Raw genomic sequence first — 10,895 nt, forward strand, 5'->3', positions numbered from 1 at the left:
ATGTTAAAATTGATTCAGAAGGAACAAAAAATGTGAATCATTCCCGTCAATTTCGCTAAAACCTTTTGTCACCTTACGACATCCAGCCGCGGATCTTGGACATTTGCATTTCCATGCATAATTTTTTTTTCGGGTCCTTTTGGGTCCCTATTCTGTATAATTGAAGTAAATGAAACACTAAAGCCTGATTTCACAAAAAAACGTTTCATGAAATATTTGGCCTATAGATTTCATTTCACTTAATTTATTGCTTTCTATAATGGCACAAGATCAAAAACAACATTAGGGTTATCAAATTAATCATTGTGTAGCTTAACCTTTACCTTGATTACAGTTTGCTTTTAAATCGATTCAAAATAAATTGCTGAAGAAATATGACATGTTTGAACTGGATACGTCGAATACTTGTATTGAGATTATTATAATTTTTTAGATGTCACAGTTACATGACAACCTCTACAAATTAAGTTCGAAGTGTGTGTGCAATAGAATTTCATCTTTGGTACGGATAGTTTAGCTACATAAAATACCTATTGAAAGTTTAATAGTACAGAAATTATTTCAGATTTCATCACTGTTAATTATGTCAACAATTAGGAAGGAATCACGTAAATTTTTCAACTTTCTGCCAACGGACTGGTCAGTAAACATTTGGGTGAGCGGACAACTTTTAATGTTTACGTAATAACTCAACACTGATAGATATGCTGTAAACACTATTGAGTTAAAAAAAAGCTGTAACTAAATCTTCACCGGCAGAATGATCTATTATAAGAAAACAGTTCTTTGTGCGGTGGACTTAATACTACTACGTCGAAAGTTCGGCGATATTTTCATTTTTTACAAAAGTGCTGTAAATTTTATCTTTTATTTAGGAAAATTCCATCCTAATTCGGAACAGTACCTGCTCAGTATTTTTTAATTTCGTTGTATTCTTACAACATATAGTGACGAGTGCTGAATGGTAACACTCACTTCATCTGTGTTGTCTGTTCCTACCGTAACCTATGATTCTAGGCAATTCAGTATAATAATTCTTGGGTTAACATATTTAATATTAAAAAAAATTGGTAACAGTTTAATGCATTAATTAAGAATAGAATTGGCGTAGATAGAAAGGGGAAAGAGGGAGTGCCGCCTAGAAACCTCATTGCCCTCCCCCCCTGGAAAAATCTCTGATAGGTCATGACGTTAGCACAAAGTTTAAAAACATAGAAACCAAGTAAATTAAACCTATCCTTTTTAAACCTAATAACCCCATGAGCTAAACATTTTAACCTTCGTGCGTACTTGATCATCCCATTACAGCATATGCTTTCTCACAAATACTGGACAATGTTACTATTTTTTAATAAATTACAGCTATTGAATATCCGCCCTTTCCTAGGAAAAATCTCTAGCTACGCTCATGAGCATCGGCCGAGCATAGTGGACATACGTAGATTTTTGTCTTATAACAGGTAATTCTGCCTGATGAAGTTTAGGCATTTCCTAAAAAGACATGTAAGATTAATATTCAGGCCAACAACGTTTTGGTATAACATCATGTCCTTTATTTTTCCGACTGTACATTTTTGTTGCAGATAGTCACAAGGCTCATTTCATATTTTGTTATTCTACTACAATTTACAACTGCAGAACAAAATGCAAATAGGGATGGTTTTTAAGTTGGGCAATTTATAAAAGAAAAGGTTGAACGTTCTGACATACATACATACGTGTACAATTCAATAAAATTTTCATATTTATATGTATACATGGGGGAACGGCAAATCAGTTAATTGTTTAGATTTTATCTAATAATTTCCTTGCAAATGTATTAATTGATGTGAAGGTTTTTTCAGAAAAGATAATAGTCCTCTAGTCATAGTATAACAGGTTGCATTTTTTTGAGTTAAAGTGAAATAAAATTGGCGTGTTACCTCAGGAAGAGCACCCACCGAAGAAGCGTGGCGTCAAAAGAGGGATGATTTTGACATGACAGTGGCGTGACATAACTCTTTCTCAACGCACACAGTATTATAATGTCACTGTTAAAGATGTATTAGATTCAGTAAATTCACTCAATATGAATGATAACTGTCCAAAATAAAGACACTGAATACATCGTTTCTGGAAAACCAAAGAAACACACAGTGCATATAATCCTCTTTTCCAAATCTTTTCTTGCACATTCCTATTTGAATATTAGTCACATATGTGATCATAAATACAGGGATTTGCTTCAATCATTGAAACAAATGAATATTGAAATTTGTATCAACTTTTATATTTGGTTAATCAAAAACAAAGTGAAGTAACACATAAGTGGCATGACAAGAAAATAGAGCAACCATTACATTAATTGTAGTAGTATTACGTGCTACAAGCTACAACTGGTATGTTGTTTGCTACGTTCATTCAGTGAGTGTTGATTTTTGAATTTGAAGTAACATCCCTAGATGCACGCTACTTGCGGTGAGCACTTCGCTTTAGAGATACAGAGAAATACATTTGGTAAAATGGCATATACAAATATGTAACTTTAAGCCAGTGTTGAAGTGAGAAATGAGTAGTTTTGTGTTTAAGATTTATTTCCTAGAAAAAAAGATGGTATTAAGGTGATTATCGAAGTTTTATTTCTGCAACGTGCTTTTCTTTTGTATCTGATAGATTTTATAGAAGTAGAAGTTGATAGTATTCAGTATTGTAACATTTTATTGATGAAACTAGGTGCACTTGCATTAATTAGAGATCGGTGTTGTTATTTACATCAAATGTTCATAAGTTGTTTAAGTTTGATATAGCAGGAGGTAGAAAATAAAAATATGTTGCACAAAAATGTTTTTTAAATTGATTTCTTATAGTATCATGGTTTAGTAAGCAATCATATCGTAAAAATGTCACACAGAGTCACTAAGTAATGATTTTATGCAAATTGCAGCTTAGGCAATACAATTATTCTCAAAAATATAAACCGTTAATGCAAATTATTTGGATATATTTATGTTTTGGGTTCCTTATTATAAATTTGTAAAGTTCAGTCTTCAATTATAGAGTACGGTACAAGATTGGGTATGAAGGTTGACGATATATAATATAAGACTCTATAAAAAAGGTCATTGCTGTGTAAATTTTCAAATATAATTCAGTTGGGTGGCTAAAATATTAAATGCCATTTTAAATGGTTTTATTGCTTTACATGGATACTTGATCCATGACCAACAACGACAGTTTCATACGGTCATCATGATTTTCTTGTGGTATAATTTCGGTTTTCAGGGCTTCATAGTAGGAAAGCTTCTTCTAATGAAAGGAAGTGTGAAAACAAAAATTAAATTAGTGTGAAAACACCCCATTTGGGGCAATTAGGCCAGTATAGCCCAGATCTAGCTCCCTGTGACTTTGCTCTTTTTCCGGTCATTAAGGATCAGTTGAAATGGAGGAGGATTCAAACAGATCCTGAACTTTTAGATGCTTGGAATCAGGTCTATTCAGACCTTCCAGTAAAAAAGTGAAAGGACATTTTTGATTATTGGTATTTACGTATTATTGACAATAAGTGCATAAGCCGTGGTGGAAATTATTTTAGATGAGTGTAAAAGTAAAAGCTGTATTGTAGAACTTATCTAATGACCTATGTAGTGCGAGAAGTACTTTAAAATACAATGTGCTCTTACCGCCATATAACCAAAATGTATTTAAAAACTTTTTAAAGGTAGTTTTAAAAACTGTAATATCCATTTTTAGCAAATACTATTCATATTATGTAACAGGACATTCATAAAGTGTTTACTATAAATAAGTCCTGTGGGTGCATGTACAAATTTTATTGGATACCGCATCGAAACGAAAGTGTTTCTGTTTGTTAAATTCTCCAAGTAAGGTCCATACTTTAAAATAAAATGTAACGATTTTGACCCATACTAATTTTATGCCGATGGTAACTTTTTATTAAATTTAATTCAGAGCCGGGCAAACTTCGTACTCCGTAGGAGCTGCTACCTGAGGGTAGTTTCGGGTCACTCCATACCCTTCAATGAGTACGAGAGAATAAGCAAAGACCCATATTGCTTTCTCCTTTTCTTCTCCCTTTCACCCCCATAGCAAACCCCTCCACTCCTCCCGTAGCTCAGGGGTAGCGTGCCGGACTATGGTCGCAATACTATTGGGTTCGGCTACGGAAAAAGGGACTTATCTACGAAATGGAACGTATAAGAAAAGGAAATAATTATCTCACTCGCAGGAGCAGGAGCAATGGGGAGCTCCTCGGCTATACCCGAGGAACCGAGCGGCATGACCTAGAGCAGAGCCGGGCAAATTCGGCTCTTTTGACTACCGAGTGCTCCTCAGGTATAGCCAAGGAGTTCAACATTGCGAGTGCGAGTGCAAGTGAGATGATTCTTTCCTTTTCTTATCCCTTTCATTTCGTAGGTGAGTTCCCTCTTCCATAGCCGAACCCAATAGTATAGACTGTAGTCCGGCATGCTACCCCTGACCTGGGGACGATCATTAGAAAATATTCGTAGGTATTATTAAGTTGCGAGAGAGGCTTCGCTCCTTTACGGGATGGAGGTGCTTGATATGGGAGTGGAAGGGAGAAGAAAAAGAGAAAGCAGTATGGGTCATTACTGCTTACTCTCTCGTACTCATTGAAGGGTATGGAGTGAAGTTAAAGTTTGTCCAGTTCTAACCTAAAGGTTTAGTCTATTGCTTAGAATTCGGGAGGTTGCTGATTCGATTCGGGGTCCGTCTGCCTTGGTCCTAGTTTTCTGTGGTTTCCTTGGATCACATAGGCAAATGCTGGGGCAGTAATATTCCATAGATAATCTGTCACTCTCTTCTTTCATTATTTCATCCGTCTCATCTTTCTCACTCGAACCACCACCCACCCATTCCCACGATTCCTGAAAGGAGGCTGAAAAGGGCTTTCCGCCCTACTTTCCGGCATAGTCCGGAGGGAGTGCCCGCCCATCAGCATTAGTGACTGGTGGGAATGAAACACCCAAAAGTTTTTTTTTCTATACGTATAAAATTATTTTGATGAAGTTGGTTGATGCAATAAAAGTAAAGAAGTGTATAAAAACGTATTGTGAACGCGATAGATGAAAATATTATAATGAACTGCAGTTCACAATTGGTTCCGATTAAAAACTGGTACACTGCACCTTTTCGCACCTGTGGCGGTAAATCAGCAACGTGGAAAATGAAACGTTTGCGAGGCAATAAATAATTTTAACGGTTATTTACACGAAATGAATATTTAAAATGGCCGTGCCGGGGAATTTACTTCGTCCGATCTCCGATGTGGAAATTCGTTTCACGGCATGGGAGATTAGGTTTTTATTTTACTTGACGCAATGACGTCGAGTTGCTGTACCGTCGCTTACAGCCGTATTAATGTATGCTTAAAACAAAGTTTGGGCGAATGCAAGCTCGTGATTGTGTTCACAGGAATGTGCATTTAAGAAAGCAAAACAGTTTGCTTCATTTGGAAAAACTGCATTAACATTTAAATTAGGGTCAAATGTGTATTTTATTCGCAAAGAATCGAACATTAACACTGAATTAAATAGAAGATTAGTATTCGATTGCTTAATTATTTTTTGAATAATTAATTTTTCAATTTTTTCAAATGCTCTTCGACTTAATTCAAATCAATATTTGCATGATAATATATATTTCAACACCAAGCGGCGTGGGCTAGCTGTACAATTGTGAGGACATTCTTAACACTATCTTAACAAATTTATTGTTTGGAAATTCGTGTGCGTCTAGCTTTTTGATGCGATCATCTAGAAAAACTTTATTAGTTTTAGTTTGTCTTGTTAACAATTTTTTAAAATTATATGAAACACTTTGTATTGTAACGTAAATTCCAGATTGAAAATCTATCAATTAGAACTCAAGGTCATTGGTAGGCAATTGATGTATAATTAGGAGGGAATTCGACATACGGAAAATTTTAATCCTTAATTAAAAACAGGTATATGGGAGGGAACTAGACATTATCCATCTCGCGCACCCCCACACAGTGGTATATATGAACGCGACGGTGATGACCATACCGAATGATAACCAGGATTAACTTGTGTAATTGTGTAACGCGACGTTGCAACATGAGGTGGTGGAGTTCCTTTTCTAATCCTATCAGGGCCGGACTGGCGTTTCCCTGCACTTTCACATATGGTTTTCTTGAAAACGGTGGACTTTCGTACCATAAAAAATTTACTTAATTTTCTTGTTATATAGTGCCCATCACCTCCTGCAAGTTTACTACTTATTTTAAATACATGCTATATAGAAACTCATATTATTAAGGTCATTTAAAACAGTCAAGTCAATCCGAATCATGTTTGGAAGGTTTTTCAATATACTCTTTAGACACTGCAAACAAATATAAAATGGAATAGAAATTATCAATTAAGAAATTCTTTCGAAGCTACTGGTTTAAAAGAGACGATATATATCTGCAAACTGCAATGATATGAATTAATTGAGTTACGACACGAATTTTTTAACGCATAATTATAATCTACGCATATAAATTATTTATTTTTTTTTATGACCGATGCATAATAAACAGTATAAAAGGTGTAAGGTGTAGGTACGTAGATATGCATTTACATACTTATAATTAACAGGAAGTACACACGAAATGATGATAATATTGGAGTGATAATTACAAGGTAAAAAATTAAATTAACATAATTAAACACTTTAGCAATAATCTAATTAAAAATGTTCCTTTTGGGTAGAACAAAATTAAAGAGTTCTACTGATGAAACCTTTAATAAAAACTTCATATAAATTTTTATGAAGTTTTGCAAATTAGCTTAAAAATTTCCAGAGCTGCCCACTACATTTATAAGTAAAATCCACTTTTGGAAATTATTAATTAGATAAGGAAACTTTGACAAAAAGTAACGTAATAGTAAGTTTAATCTTTTTCAAATTCATTCTTGTAATGTAACTCGAGAGGCTCAATATATTTGAGATTTTATTTCCGTTCATTTAAAAACCGGAAGTGATTTTCCTTGTTTGTTTTTCTATGAGGTAGTGTTAGACAGAAGCACGATACCGTAGCTACGTAGTTTACGATTTTTCTTTTACTTTTTTCAATATTATCTATCTGACAAAAAGTTTTATATGATACGTGGTTTAATTATTTCATTCTCGTTTTGAAATCAGATGTTTTCTGGCAAAATTAATCTGAGCTTAAAATTGTATTAATGCTTTATTTAAAATTGAGGGTTTAGCTAATATTTCTACAGATTTTGAAAAGCACAGCCAGTTGGATTTGTTTTTTGGCTTTTTTCAGCCATATTCACATTTATAAACGTACTTCTATATAATTAATGGTATTAATTATGCTACTAATTTAAAAATTTTATTCAAAATAAATATGGTTTTCATACTCAACAAAAATTGCTTCTCGTAGTTCATGACATCTTTAGTTTAATCTGTTTCTACTTGATAATATTTCTTGAAGTTTTCGCATTGAAACGTCGAAAATTTAAAATAAATGAGCCACAAGAAATACTATTCCGCTATTAGTTGATTATTTAAAAAACAACGACAATTTTGTTTCAAATGATTCAAATCTAGATCTCGATAAAAATCAAATTGGACTAGATTATACTAGTTCTCTTTCATTATTTGAAATGTATAAGGGGGCGTCCAGGGGGGAGGGATCAAGCCGAATCTCACTTAATTTCACGTGGGGAGGAGGGTCTCGGGAAATATCAGGTAATTTTGAAGTTAAACTTCTTTACGCACGCTAGGGTAAGTTCGTTTCATGCGAGTTGCTATGTAACGAAATCATGCAACGCATTTCCCCGTTGTCTGTCCTTATGTATACTTAGATCTATAAAACTACGCAACGGATTTTAAAGCAGTTTTTTTTAAAAGATAGAGTAATTCAAGAGGAAGGTTTATATGTATAATACATGCATAATATAGTAGGGAAACACTGATAATTTTAGAGGTTTGTAATGTGATCTCGTAAATAAACACATTTTTTTTACCAAAAGAAACTATGTACAATGTTGCTATAAACTGGACTCAATTAAGTTAAGTACGTTTCTCCACTATTAATGGAGTTAAAATACACAATAACATTTATCGCAGATATGCGAACGCAAGCATCAACAGTACGATTATTTAGATTTTATTTGAGAGGGGGGTCGAAATACCGCCACTGAAAAGCATTTAGTTTTATTTATTTATCTATTATTAAGTAAAAAGTATTAATTAAGGGACATTCTCATTTATTTCGTTTGTATTTCATTGTATTATTTAGAATAAATGATATATAATTAAATATTTCAATAGTTGGCATAATAAATCGGCAAAACGCTGCGGTGTCTACAAATGTTTGGAAGTGAAATTACTTCGCAAACTGTAATAATTGAGGACGAACTAGGAGCTGCTAATTTAGGTTACAATGCAATTAAGTTGCCTTTCATTACGACTTTCGGGACATGAACCTTAAAGGGCGGAATGCCTTTATAATTGGTTAAGTAGTACGGGTGCGAACCTCTGCACTTGATGAAGGTGTTTCGTAAATTAACTTGATGTCAGAAGATTTAGAACTTTGATGCATCTCATCCGGATTGTTCACGAACGCCTGAAGGTACACTAAACTTTGAACTAACCTATGGGTACATAAAGTTTCTTCTATCAAAAATGGAATGACCNGTAATCGAAGCTGTAAATGGTTATTTTGAGGAGCTTGACGAATCAGTCTATAGAGATGGCATTAATAGACTGGAACACCGCTATGAGAAATGTATCAGCCTTGGAGGAGATTATGTTGAGAAATAAAAAAAAAAAATTTTTAAAAACCTTGTTTTTCTTGGTCAGGCCGGAAACTTATCAATCCACCCTCGTATAGTTGGGAAACACTGATAATTTTAGAGGTTTGTAATGTGATCTCGTAAATAAACACATTTTTTTTACCAAAAGAAACTATGTACAATGTTGCTATAAACTGGACTCAATTAAGTTAAGTACGTTTCTCCACTATTAATGGAGTTAAAATACACAATAACATTTATCGCAGATATGCGAACGCAAGCATCAACAGTACGATTGTTTAGATTTTATTTGAGAGGGGGGTCGAAATACCGCCACTGAAAAGCATTTAGTTTTATTTATTTATCTATTATTAAGTAAAAAGTATTAATTAAGGGACATTCTCATTTATTTCGTTTGTATTTCATTGTATTATTTAGAATAAATGATATATAATTAAATATTTCAATAGTTGGCATAATAAATCGGCAAAACGCTGCGGTGTCTACAAATGTTTGGAAGTGAAATTACTTCGCAAACTGTAATAATTGAGGACGAACTAGGAGCTGCTAATTTAGGTTACAATGCAATTAAGTTGCCTTTCATTACGACTTTCGGGACATGAACCTTAAAGGGCGGAATGCCTTTATAATTGGTTAAGTAGTACGGGTGCGAACCTCTGCACTTGATGAAGGTGTTTCGTAAATTAACTTGATGTCAGAAGATTTAGAACTTTGATGCATCTCATCCGGATTGTTCACGAACGCCTGAAGGTACACTAAACTTTGAACTAACCTATGGGTACATAAAGTTTCTTCTATCAAAAATGGAATGACCTTGGGGAAAATTCAACTTTGCGCGTTAACATCATTGATGCAATTCGGGCTGGTATATGAATGGTAATGGTACAGAATTGCAAGAGTGCATGCCAAAAAGTAAAACGTTAAGACTTAATTATTTAATGTGATTAATGTAATAATTTAATGCATCTACACCAAGCCGTCCTGCTTTCAGCAGCAAACCAAATGAATTCCCTGAACCAAATAAGGCAGGTGTTGGATGAAGTCAATTATTTTCGAATAATCACTTTCATCAATTTTTTCTCCTATGTGAATAAATTCAAACACTTTGAAACTTTTAAAAGTGTATTTTACAAGAAAGAACCATGAATATTTACAATTATAACTGGTTGCTTTCAGGGAGATTGTTGCACTGAATTCTTAATAATAAAAGGATAATAATTGCACCTCTGATTTCCCTACCAACTACAATTTTAACAATAGAAATATAACCGGTAACAAATACCTAAGTTGTTGATATAAAGAACTATATACATATATAAATCTAACTACCGATGGTACATTTAACTGTCGGTACTTCCAAATATACTTTTAATGGGGTGGGTTCAATTGTCCCTTTGTGTACAAACATTCCACAACCAGGTAAATATACAAGTCACTGGCACCATGATAAGCACTGAACAGCAGGTCTGCGTATCCTTCGAAAATCGTGGCGCGTCCTTCTCCTCTACCCATTTATTAGAATAATGCGGTCAATTTACGGGATACAGTTTGGTTTGGTGTGTTTCACAACTATATGTTTAGCATATCCCTAACATGTTCCAGATTTTTGCGAGTTGCTTATAGTATATTAGTTAGTTTATTAAAAAAAATTCTTCATCGACATCTTTTGCGGGACAAATAAGAGAAGAATTGTAGAAATAAGTGTGTATATTTTTGAAAAAAATTCATAGCTTCTATGTAAAAAAAGTTTAGAAAAATAAAAAAGTGTCAAGTGATGCTTTAAAAATGAAAAACAAAAATTGGAGGGCCAAACTCAATGCATTAGTAAATCAATTTTTCAAATTAATTTTACCTACCACAGATAACGTCAAATTAATGAGGAAAAATTGTTGGTGCTGTCACTCCCTCGCCGGGAATCGAACCCGGACCCCTCTTATTACGCACCAGTACTTCACCACTAAGCTACGTTGTGGGTAAAGTTGATTCACTAATGCATTGAGTTTGGCGCTGCAGAAGTGTCTCATTACTAATGTGCGTAAAAGCGGCGGCCCGGGTTCGATTCCCGGCGAGGAAGTGACAGCAGCAACAATTTTTCCT

At 34.1% G+C, this 10,895-nt stretch overlaps 2 long non-coding RNA genes across 3 annotated transcripts in view; both read left to right on the top strand.

Moving 5' to 3' along the window:
* LOC112904697 overlaps positions 1-10,895 on the top strand; it is a 49,351-nt gene that overhangs the window by 37,976 nt on the left and 480 nt on the right. The gene's annotated exons all lie outside the window — the stretch shown is intronic.
* On the top strand, positions 436-1,704 carry LOC112904696. Of its 2 annotated transcripts, XR_003231283.1 has the most exons (4): positions 436-502; positions 566-655; positions 1,363-1,460; positions 1,584-1,640. It is a non-coding gene; the product is annotated as an uncharacterized LOC112904696 (long non-coding RNA). The 2 variants fall into 2 exon arrangements; XR_003231282.1 differs by lacking the exon at positions 1,363-1,460 and having other exon boundaries at positions 1,584-1,704.

This window comes from Agrilus planipennis, unplaced genomic scaffold (assembly GCF_000699045.2).
Source record: "Agrilus planipennis isolate EAB-ADULT unplaced genomic scaffold, Apla_2.0 scaffold248, whole genome shotgun sequence".
NCBI classification, from domain to species: Eukaryota; Metazoa; Arthropoda; class Insecta; order Coleoptera; family Buprestidae; genus Agrilus; species Agrilus planipennis.